The following is a 12,537-nucleotide window of genomic DNA, read 5'->3' on the forward strand; positions in this document are numbered from 1 at the left end:
TCATAGTTTTCAGTAACGTGAGACCTGTAGGGCTAAACATCCATAGAACTGCTGCTCAGGCCTGTTCATTTTACATATGTTTCAAGCCATGAATATTTAGATAACCTCTCTAAAGAAGGAAAATAAAGATATGTGAACAAACTGCAAGTTTTGTCCACATATAGTACCCGCCGCAGTATTTCAATCACTAAAAACAGCGCAAAGTTCTTAAACGCTTAACGTGGCTTAATTTATTAAAGGTGCAGTCACATTACCTTTGCCTGGTGAAATTTCACTGGTGAAATCCAGCGGGAGTGGGAGTTTTGTGTGAGTGCAAAATATTCCTGATGCAGTTCCTGATCCTGATGTTCATTCATGTTCAAGTTGGTGATGCAATTTTGCTGCATGACCAATAGAAAGCTGCTTGGTTTGAAAGTGACTTCATACATCGCTATGCTATAGACCAGGGGTTCCCAAACTTTTCCATGACAAGGCCCCCCAAATACCACTAGGTTCTGGCCAAGGCCCCCCTTTTGCGGGATGTGTTATTGAACCCATCAACAATACTGCAGCAAATGTAGAAATAAATAAATAAAACATCTAGGTGAACACCAGATTATGTGATGGTGTTTGATACCAGACAATCAGAAAGATTATAGAAATGCACCGATTACAATTTTCTTGGCTGATTCCGATTTTTCATTGAGTTTGACCTGGTGTGAATGCACTCATTGATTAACATGCACGCCGAAAAGCGCTGCTCACGCGCCGCTCACGCGCCGCTCACGCGCCGCTCACGCGCCGCTCACGCTTGCGGTCTGAAACGGCCGTAATTCACGAGGTTTCCTACATGTGCATTCCGTGTGCACGTGGGATGCTGATGTTGCGCGATGTTAATCATGCGGCGCCCGAGTGCATTTGACATTTGTCATGCCCGATCACGTGAAAATCTGCGAATTTCGGTCACCAGCTGATCAATCGGTGCATCTCTAAAAGATTAGCATTAAAAGTATAATGTTCAGATAGGCTATGTGACAAATTATTATAATGCTATTTCATAACAATACTCATAATAATATAAATCTTTTACGTTTTGTTTTTTACGTTTCCAACTTGCTGCAGCGCCCCCTGGCGGCCCCCACTTCGAAAACCCCGGCTATAGACAACAGACAATAGATCTTTTTTTGCCTGTAAAATTGTGCCTAGATAAATGGATTTAATAGGGTCCTAGTTAACCTAGATAAATGTGCGCTATTATTTGATGCATATCCAAGTGGTTGTGCGGAGTGTTGAAGCTAAAGGATTAGCGTGCTTGCACGACATGGAGGCGCCATGCAATCATTTGTGTACTTATATTTGTGTAAACTCACATCAACAACAAAACGTTGTGCTTTTTTAAAATAAAGAAAACAAACAAGATGCGCTTTCTGCCATCTCAGTCTCCGTCAACTGGAGCTTGTCACAAAAATGAACCGCAATTCAGCATATAGGGTACTTGCCTCACACACATGATATCTATAGAAAGCTTGAAATGTTCGAATTCGAATCGAAAACATATACTCTCTGATTATATAATCTGTATGAAAGTTGCATTTCCTCTATACTGAGTGTCCACTATACTGAGGAGATGGTGAGTCATTAGTGTTTTCTTAGTCGGTGTCGACTGCAAAGATAAAGTTGACGATAGTTTATTAATAAATGATTAAAATGTCTCCTTGCTATTTTTTTCAGACACATTCATAATCATTACTTTTGCCTGTGCTTTGCTGCAAGCTTTATTATATAGCGCCTATATATAGCCTATTAAAGGCTCATGGTTTAGTATCCCAACCCCTCAGTATATATTTAAGTTATTAAATTAATGTAAATGTGCGATTAGTTGACCAATGGCTTGAATGAATGACTACTAGTCTTTAGCCAGGGGCAGCCCTAGAACACAGTTTGTAAGCTCAAACACATTTCTCTGCATCACCTCTGAAAGGTAGCTTTCTGTGTCTCTCAAATAAATCTTGCAATCTAGGATTTCCTCTAACAAGTGTGATTTTATCTCAGTTGTCATGTTGTCAGAATCTGCAGTGAGTTCAATCCCCAAAATGAACGAATTGGCTGTGGCTGCACGCTTTGCCAGAAAGACGTGCGAGTTCATTTAATCATATTTTTTCACCTTCCTTTTGAAGGTAGCTTATAAGCAGTTTAATAGATTGCTCTTCTTGCTGAAACAATTTTCATTTCCTGACATTTCCCGTTTTGAGAAATGGACATGGCCGGAAGATAGGTTGCTGGTCGCAATTGACACAAAGCTCAATCCGCTTTATTACAGGGGGAGGAAATTTTAGATTTGTCATCAGGGTTCCCTGTCAGGCGCTCAGGAAAGCCAGATCAATGAGGCCTTAGCATTGAAAGGGTTGTGAAATCAATCTGCCTCTAGAGTTTTAGCGTTCTAGTTTAAGCCTGAGTAATGTACTCTCACAACAACGGCAAGCTCTTTGGGAAAGAGAATTTTCATAAGAATTTATGAAAAATACATTAGAATGTGCCTTGCATCGATACCTGCCTCATGCATACATGCTTGATACATCTTCAGATGTGAAGCGAACAAAATCAATATTTACCATGTCAGAGACTGAAAACATAACATTAAAGTCTTTCAGGCTGAAAGACTTTAATGTTATGTTTTCAGTCTGTGACATGAAATGTTTGAGGGCGAAATGCAACATAGCTATTTACAACCGTGCAAGGGCTGAGGATTTAACTGTAAAGGCGGTTTTGATAAGTAACCAGTTGAAGGCTGGTGACAGGCTTTGCCTTTAGGGGCGAAATGACTTTAACATTAGCTTATTAAAATTATTCATGAGGAAGATGCATTTAATGAGGACTCCCACACCTGTCGTTATTGAAGCAGTGATAAAAGGTTTAAACTGAGCAATGTATTATATTTGTGCAAAAGGAAAGGCAGCTTCAGAGGGCCCGATTGCAATAAGAAGTGTTACCGCCCTAAACCTAATAGTAGGATTAAATGTCAGTTTGACTTTGAATATTGGAAGCAATAAATAGGGGTGTAACGATATTCGAACCGAACCGAAAAACCGCGATACAGAACACACGATTCGAATCGCGATACTCTCATTGCGTACCGAACACGCCCCTCCGCGCCCAGCCCGGCTCAATGGACCTCATGTCTTGTGTACAGTACACAACGAATTCAGTTTTGTAGCTAACCACCATTAACACCAAATAACAAGCTCAGTGTTTTGTTACTTTCGATAATAAGCAAGGTGTAATCTTTCAAATTCTGTCTATTTGATCACGAAATTCAACAATAAATGGCGTTTTGGCGCTCTTTGATGTGGCGTGACAGATCGCTGTAGGCCTACTAAGCTCCTCATTTCAAACGGCAACGCGGCGCGCGGGTAAACGCGATCATCTCTTCCTCAGTTACAGAATGGACACCTGAAGGTATGTTGAAAGATGCAGTATACTTACTGAAAGGCATCATAACTCGTGTAATCGCTCAATCAGTGTTTCAGCAGCGGAAAGACGTCAATAAAACAGCATAGCTTGTCACTAGCATTATATTTACCTCAACAGGCAAGTGATTCAGTGTCCACAACTTCCTATAAATGGTTCCTATAAATGAACTCTTGCACTAAATAAATGCACCATGTTAGCCTATATATTATATTTTACTTAACCTGTTAATGATATCTTGATTATTTAATGTATGTTTAAAATATCTTTCATGAAAATGACAACTGTGTAAAGTATTATATTTCAATAACAAATTAGAGTAAAACACAAGTTAATGCAAAAACTGCCTTATGTTCAGTTTACATGTTTTCATACAATGTGTTGTGGGTTGATTATTATATCTAAAAAATAAATAGCATCTGAATTTAGGTTAAAAGTCTAGGCTACAACCTTTAATGTTATAGTAATGTGCGGCTCCCTATATAGTTTACAGATTTTTTTTTAATCCTTGTGAAACGTTTAATTGTAATTGAATTAATTTAAAGACAAAGACGATTTTTTCGTTAAACCACTGTTTAAAAAAGAAAAGGAAAAAAAAGAAGCAATTTTAGCTTTCTAAACCGAACCGCATCGAACCGAACCGAGACGTCAAAACCGTGGGAAAACCAAACCGTCAATTTTGTGTATCGTTACACCCCTAGCAATAAAATAACAAGATGTTTTTTTTAAGTCACCATTTATCACACATCATCTCAACCAGTTAGTCCAATAATCGTCCACACTGGATATTGCTCTATATTGTATTGTCTTCATAATTATCCTTTTGGAGCAGACACATAGTACTGATTGAACCCAGAATATTACCAAATTGTACACATTTTTATCTCAAGATTAGTCTAAATCTATTTTTAACAGAACTGCTGAGGATGTAGATGAAGGGAAGTAGATTAGATGGATTTGCTCCTGGGCCCTTGGAAAAGAACACACTCTTTTAAGCCCAAAAAAGGGCATGTGTGGCAGTCAGAAACGCATGGCAAACTCAGCTAACCTTACAGAGGTGCTCAGAGACACTAGGATTGTCGTTGTGACAAATTATAGTAGCCTAAAAGCCTGAAGAGTCCGTATTCACAGGCTTTTACCTTAAGCTGTGAAGAATGTGATATTTTTATGGTGCTAACCTATGTCAAGATGTCAATCAAGATGTGGTTTGCAGTGGCAGTAGTGGTCGCAAAAAAGGAAGTAGGATTTCCTCTATTTTTACATGACCTTTTATCATCTAACACGCACTAACTTAAAGGGTTAGTTCAACCAAAAATGAAAATTATGTCAGTAATTACTCACCCTCATGTTGTTCCAAGACTTTCGTTCATCTTCGGAACACAAATTAAGATATTTTTGATTAAATCTGAGAGCTGGATCACTCCTCCATAGGCTTCTTAAGGGATCGAAACTGACCGGCCCAAAAGCTATGAAAGACATCGTTAAAGTAGTCCGAGAGACTACAGTGGCTCAATCTTAAGTTTATCAAGCGACGAGAGTACTTTTTGTGCGCAAAAAACAAGCAAATACAACGACTTTATTCAACTAATCATTTCCTTCTCTGTACGGCCGTGATATTTCATGTAGTGATATTGCGCAAAGCTTCTAGGTTGCACGTCACACGTAGGCTCACTATTGGCCGACGTTGGTCATGTGTGTGTGATGCGTGACGTACAACCTAGAAGCTTTGCGTAGTTTCACTACGTGAAATATCACGGCCCACAGAGAAGGAAATGATTAGTTGAATAAAGTCGTTATTTTTGTTTGTTTTTTTGCGCACAAAAAGTATTCTCGTCACTTGATAAACTTAAGATTGAGCCACTGTAGTCTCTCGGACTATTTTAACGATGTCTTTCATAGCTTTTGGGCCGGTCAGTTTCGATCTCTTAAGAAGCCTATGGAGGAGTGATCCAGCTCTCAGATTTAATCAAAAATATCTTAATTTGTGTCCCGAAGATGAACGAAAGTCTTACGGGGTTGGAACAACATGACGGTGAGTAATTACTGACAGAATTTTCATTTTTGGGTGAATTAACCCTTTATGGTTAATCTTTAAAAACTTTAATAATAATAACACTTTTAAATGTTAATCTTTAGCAAATCTCAAATTGTACATTACAATGTTGTGATGTCTAAATTCACTTATAGCATTTAAAACAAGTGATTTTGGATTTTGTGTTTTTTGTTTATTTATTATTTTTTTTACAAAAAGTTGCTGCCTAAAAACAACAGAATAACGCAGAGAGCTTTGAAATGGCAAGTACTTCTCTGCTCTTGTCAGCCGTTATCCCTCCGGGCCTGTCGACTTGACTCCCCCTCCTGACAATCATAGTAAGGAAGAGAAAAAGCAAAGCTAATGTCTCCCTGTCCGGAGGGCTGTTTTGTCTTGCAAGTGTATCTGCCTGTTTATGCAAATTCAAAGCATGTCAACATTAGTTAAGCGTTTCAGTATCTTTGGAATTAATTAAGTGTAGCCAAATCAAAAACACATTGTGACACAAAACACAAATAAAGCGAAACAAATTCATCTGTCTATATCTTCTCATCAGGTGAAATCACGGCAGGTGACCGCACATTTCTGAGATAACCAGGCAATGTTTTTGCTTGTACAGCATGACGGATTGCAGAAAAGTCTCCCGCGTATCACACTTCTGAATTATTCAAATGTGTGGAAGTAGGATAGCTTGCTATAGGGAAAATTGCTGTGTCAGAAATGTAAAATTGTTCTACACAGTGAGAAGGCAGTCAGTGGCTCTGCTTCTGTAAAGTGCTACAATACATAACAATGTAAAAGAATACGTACAGTTAAAGATTGGCATACATAATAAGGCAAATGGGCCTTATTATGCTTTTCGACTTTTTCAACTTTAGTTAGTGTGTATAGAAAAACATCTGCAAGGTTGCAAAGCTCAAAGTCCACTCCAAAGGGAGATATTTTATTTAACAGAATCCCCTTTTCAAAAACTACAACTAATGACTCGTTTGGACTACAACGCAGTTTTTCCGGCTCTTATGAAGTCACAATGTTCCTCATTTAAATAATCTGTCCCCACGGAATACGCAAAAAAAGGCTGTGAGGTCTGGTTAAGCTGCATTAGAGAAGACACTATTTTTTTCCACAACTTTTCCAAAACTTTTGTTTGTCCTTTGTTTGTTTGTCCTTTCTAAGCCTAATGAACTTAGGGCCCTGTTTTAATGATCTAAGCACATGGTCTAAAGCGCACGGCGCAAGTGCACTTAGGGCGTGTCCGAATCCACTTTTGCTAGTTTAATGACGGGAAAAATGGTTGGCGTGCCCGGTGCATGGTCTAAAAGGGTTGTCCCTATTCTCTTAACCCTCTGGGGACCAGAGTGTTTTTGGGGCCCTTGGGATGTTTTGACATGCACTGACATTTGTGCTTTTTTCAGTTATTTATAAACATGTTAATGGCAAAGGTGTAAATTCACTCTATATAGCACAGACGGGACTACCATGATAAGTGAGCAACATGTATGTACATGTTTGTATTTTTAAGAGAATAATGTTTATGCGTGGTTATTGAAAAAAAATAAAAATGAAAGTTGCTGAAATAAGACCACAAAACACATATTGACTATTTCTTCACAATACTTTTGAAAATTGTATCACATAGTCTAGAATATTTGCTCCAAAACTATGTGAGAATCATCCTGACTACTCATTCAGATAAGTCAATAAAGTATTTTACATTTTTAATGACGTGTTTTGTTTGAGAAAGCTTTATGCAGGAGGCGTGATCTCTCATTAATATGTGTGGCATTTCACACCTGAGAAAGACAAAGACCCTCCCATAATGGCCCTATTAGGTGCTATCAGGCCATATCATTACAGGAGCCTTGCACAAAGAATGAGGAGATTTAAAAAAGGAATGGCTTTTAGATTGTTTGGATTTATATAAGGAAAATACAGGGTGCATACGTCTGGACACTTCTATCACACACCCTTCACCATATAGACATGGTTTTATTTCAGTTCAAAGTTAGAGTTGGAAACATCTCGAAAAGAAAATTGTCTTTTTCCATAAATGTCTTAGTTTGATCATACATATTTCAAAGTTGAGGATTCATTATTTTGATATAGCTTGAACAAACACTATAACATCTTAGTTGATTAGTTTATTGACAAAACATACTATATATTTAACATATGAGCAGAAACTCCTAACAAAAGCTTATTTGATGTCTTTTTTAGAGTAAAAACTTTATCCAAAACTAGTCAACGAAATGTTGTCTTTTATTTAGTCTGTAACAGTACGTATCTGTGCGTTCATTCATTCATTCATTCATTCATTCATTCATTCATTCATTCATTCATTCATTCATTCACACACACACACACACAAACATGATTCACATTTAAACAGTATGCTATTTTTCCGTTTACAGACACTAACGTTATTCTATATCGCGATTAGAACAAAGCACTTGCATAAAACACTTACTTCTCAGCTGAATCTGTTGCTCCTCCTCGAAGTGAAAATAAACCAGCACTTGTTCTGTGGTAAATTGTCCCAGGATTGTTCCCCATATAGCCGCGCAAGACGACAGTAGATTAATCTGACTAAAAAATAATGTGTGTTTTCAGAGTTTATGGGCGTTAACGCGTCTCAATGTGTTGCTTCACATATTTGCGTTTGAATAGCGCGTGCTCTCCGTGGGCGTGTCACATTACCAGAGATAATCAGCTGAGAGAATGATAATGAGACGGGCTGACACGTCTCTCTTTTTATATAGATGACATAAACGGAGAATATTAATTTTAGTTTTGAATCAGATCATTTAAAAGTACAAACTCAAATGATTTAAAAGATATATTGCTTATGGCTGGGTGAATAGTATTAGCTGAGTTGTGTTGAAGATTAGAGACGTGCTCCAGAAAAAAAGTTCACGCGGTGACCGAGAGGCAGAACGCACACCCTGTTTATTTTCTTTATTTTACAAAAGCACAATATTTTATTTCGATTGTATGTGGGCACATAAAAAAGTAGACATTTAACAGATTATTTTCTCATATTTCTTAGCTCTATATGAACAGAAATGATGGTAGTACTTTAAGTCTATTTTTCTGCTATGTGAAAAAAAACGAGCAAAACGCGCCGGCGCGTTTCTGGTCCCCAGAGGGTTAATGAGTAATGGGTGTGTTTTGGGCGTAACGTCCAAAAAAACAATCAGAGTCTCATCTCCCATTCCCTTTAAAAGCCAGTTGCAGTCGCGCCATGGCGGATTCGCTATTTACATGTCAGAGTTTGCAAGCGGAAAGACTGAACCGTCTCCAGAGAGGAAACGGACCTGCTCGTGCGCAAGGAAAGCGTGCAAGCAGACTATCTACGGGACAAGCCGGATTCCACCATATCTTTATGGACACAATATTAATCTCTTATGTTGTAATCCTTTTATTTTTAATATTTGGCTAGTTTGTGTGCTGCTGCACGTCCCTGTGTGTGTAATAAGCAGAGTGTATGCGCGTTGTGGACCCGCCTATAGATGCATATTACTAATGCGCCCTTTAAATAACAAAAAAATACTGTGCCATTGATTTTAGACCAGGTTTTTGTTGGTCAATAGCGCAGTCTATTTCAGTTGCCTCAAAATAGCAATGCGCCAACAATGCGCCTGAACACACCTCGTTTTCAAACCAGCACGCCCATGGGCGCACAAATGGGCGCAAATGCATTTTGCCATTTAAACAACGTGGCGCAGGAAGTGAAAATGATAACTGCGTCAGGCTGAAACTAGCAAAAAACACTTGCGTCGCGCATGGCGCTGCTTTGTGCCGGGTGTATGATAGGGCCCTTTGAGTGGTTCAAATTTATTTTAAACACTGTTCAGGAACATCATAACCACAACGTTTATCTGTGGACTGCAGATTTTATGGAGAACTGTTTTCTGTTGATTTTGTATGCTATCGCTTTTGTAAGATGGTTTACTGTGTTTTCAACCACAATTAATCATGAAAACATATTCTAGTACACCACAAAATCAAAATCAAGACTTTGTAAAAGGACATAATAGGACCCCTTCACTCACAGTAAACTATTATAGTGCCATTTTGTTTTATTTCTCAGTGAATGTGTAGTAATTGCAGTTGAAAGTGTGTGTGTGTGTGTGTATACAGTGTTTTCCAAGATGTAGAATGTATGTTGCCTACATTTTACATCACTACATTTTGGCTAGCTCCGATTCCTGTTGCTGCTCTTAGTTCATAGAGTAACCTTCTGTTTTTGACCAGTATACTTTTGAATAAAGCCACTTAGTGTATGTTTTAGTATGTCGAAGTGTGGACTCCAATGCAGATGCTGGTGAGCCAGGCTTATTTTACAATTTTTGATTTCATTTCAATTTTGGGTTTCAGATGTTTCATTCTAGGGTTGTTCATAAATCTTTTCAACCAGAGGAAATTTCAAAGCTACCTTTCTTCATAGACACAAGATCTTGTCCACTGTATGAGTACTGGACCATAGTGCAGGAGGATGAGCGGTGTAACTCCCGCTGATGTTTTCGCTGACTGTGAAATTGAGAAATTCATAGAGTAGAGAAACTGATGAATAAGGAGCCATTCACCTCTACTCACACACTTGTACATTCACCTTCCCCTCTGTCCAATGTGTTGTCGAGCTTATCTGCTAATGTTACATTGGACATTGGTAATTGAAGAGCATTAGTAGATTGACAATCATTGGCTGAAAGCCATGCAGTTGTTGTATGCACAAGATGGAATGCTAAGCTGCAAATAAGTTCAAGACCCTCGAATAGTCTTAGCTTCTAGGCCATTTTTTATGTACTGCTGATTAATGCTTTCCAATTTAGGTTAATTACATACTAGAGAAGCTAATCACGATTCTCATGATGCAGCAGTTTGCATTTAGTTTGAATGTTTTATTTGTAGTGTGCCTTTACCTGTTCTTAAAAATGCTATTTGAGAATGTAAAGTAAATCATAATAAGGTAACTTTTAGATTTTTTTCTGCAATGAAGAATTATCTTTAAAGCAACACTAAGTAAGAATTTTTATCTTAAAATAATGTTTTCAAAATCGTTTCAGTGGTTCATCAAGTCGTGACATGGTGAAATGCACTTATGCCACCGCTTTGCGGTCCTTTATCTTATATATCCATGCTATGTAAGATTGCCAGACCGGGTCGCGTTTCTGTAGTTCTAATGAGGACTGTTCCGCTTCCAACCTGTAGGGCGACCGCAGAGGAAAAGTTCCTTGGTGTTGCTTTAACCCTCTGGGGACCAGCGTGTTTTTGGGGCCTTTGGGATGTTTTGACATGCACTGACATTTGTGCTTTTTTCAGTTATTTATAAACATGTTAATGGCAAAGGTGTAAATTCACTCTATATAGCACAAACGGGGCTACCATGATATGTGAGCAACATGTATGTACATGTTTGTATTTTTAAGAGAATAATGTTTATGCGTGGTTATTGAAAAAAATAAAAATGAAAGTTGCTGAAATAAGACCACAAAACACATACTAAATATGTGGGTCCACAAGACTTTTGACTAATGGATGTTGTCGCTTCGAGTTCTGGCTTCAAAATTATGTGAAAATCATCCTGCCTAATTGTTCACATAAAGCAAAACATGAATTCATACTTTGTATGGCAGTTTTTTTGTCAGAAGAGGTTTATTTAAGGGGGTGGTAATGGCCTATCAAAATTAATGAGATTCAGACCAGGGGTGTGACAGACACTCCCCCAATGGCTAATGGCCCATCAAGTGAGGCAGCCTGAACAAAGAATGAGAGGAGATTCAAAGGTTTTTCAATCTGTTTTATTGTAATTCCTCTATGTGGAGAAACTAAATGTTCTAAATTTGTTCTAAGCAAATCAAATGTGAGTAAAATAAATAAATAATCAGTCGGCTATAAACAAAGCAATTGTGAAGTCATACAGGCTCATATTGTATTAACACTAAGTATAAACAAAATTGAACTAACATCTGTAAAATTGTAGGTAAATATGTACTTACTCTTTCTGATTTCTGACTGTGTTGCTAAGCGCACTCCGAGTTGCAGGCGGAGGTAGTGATGATGCTACATTCCTTTTTTTTTTTTAAGTTGAGGAATATTATTACATAAATATAACCATAGCAGCATTAGTCTATAATGAATAACTGATGTAAATAATTTTAGGCGAGTGCAATAAATATGCGTGTCAATGGGCCATTGCCGGAGAGGCACCGCAAACAAAACACATTTGCGCAATTCATTAACTACACATTTCAGCACATTTACACACATTTACAACTGATATTTGCGAGCATGCATCGTCAATGATAATAATGAGGCAGCATTTAAACTAGTCAAAATATAATCTTAACATCTAGTAGGCCTATTTTCTAAAATAACTTCAAACATTTGATAATGCTATAAAACTCCTTTACAGAGACCCCATTGCTTGTGTACAGATAAATAATTTGAGAACAGACTGGTTTCCGACACCTTTTGGGGTGAAGCAGGGTGACTTACTTTCCCCTTCCCTGTTTGCTTTCTACATAAATGATTTAGCCCAAGAAATTAAGCAGGGAAATCTGGGTGTACAAATTGAGGACATGAATCTAAGTATTCTGCTTTACGCAGATGACATTGTTTTGATAGCTGAAAATGAAGTAAGTTTACAAAATATGTTGAATATTATGAGTTCCTGGTGTAGGAAATGGCGTCTTACTATTAATAATGAAAAAACACAAGTTGTTCAATTTAGGAAAAAAAGTGAATTACAGAGTACTTATATATTTCAGTTTGGGCCAGTGTCCTTAAAATATACCAGTCATTATTAGGGGTGTAACGGTTCACAAAATTCACGGTTCGGTTCGATACGATACACTTGTGTCACGGTTCGGTTCGGTACGATTCGGTACGTTTCCGATACAGCAAAAAGAAAGAAATGCCAGAGAAATTTCCTTGATTTAATCTTTTTAATTATATTTTTATTAAAACTAACATCATAAAGTATGATATTTTTTAACTTTGAGCAATGATGGAGCTATACTTGACTTTTCTTAGGAGCTTATAAAACAAAACAGCTC

General features: G+C 37.7%; 1 protein-coding gene across 2 annotated transcripts in view; it reads left to right on the forward strand.

The window, feature by feature from the left end:
• Positions 1-12,537, forward strand: part of prima1 (proline rich membrane anchor 1) — a 64,506-nt gene that overhangs the window by 1,811 nt on the left and 50,158 nt on the right. The gene's annotated exons all lie outside the window — the stretch shown is intronic.

Source organism: Rhinichthys klamathensis, unplaced genomic scaffold, assembly GCF_029890125.1.
Source record: "Rhinichthys klamathensis goyatoka isolate OS25496 unplaced genomic scaffold, OSU_Roscu_1.1 h1tg000170l_1, whole genome shotgun sequence".
Taxonomy (NCBI): Eukaryota; Metazoa; Chordata; class Actinopteri; order Cypriniformes; family Leuciscidae; genus Rhinichthys; species Rhinichthys klamathensis.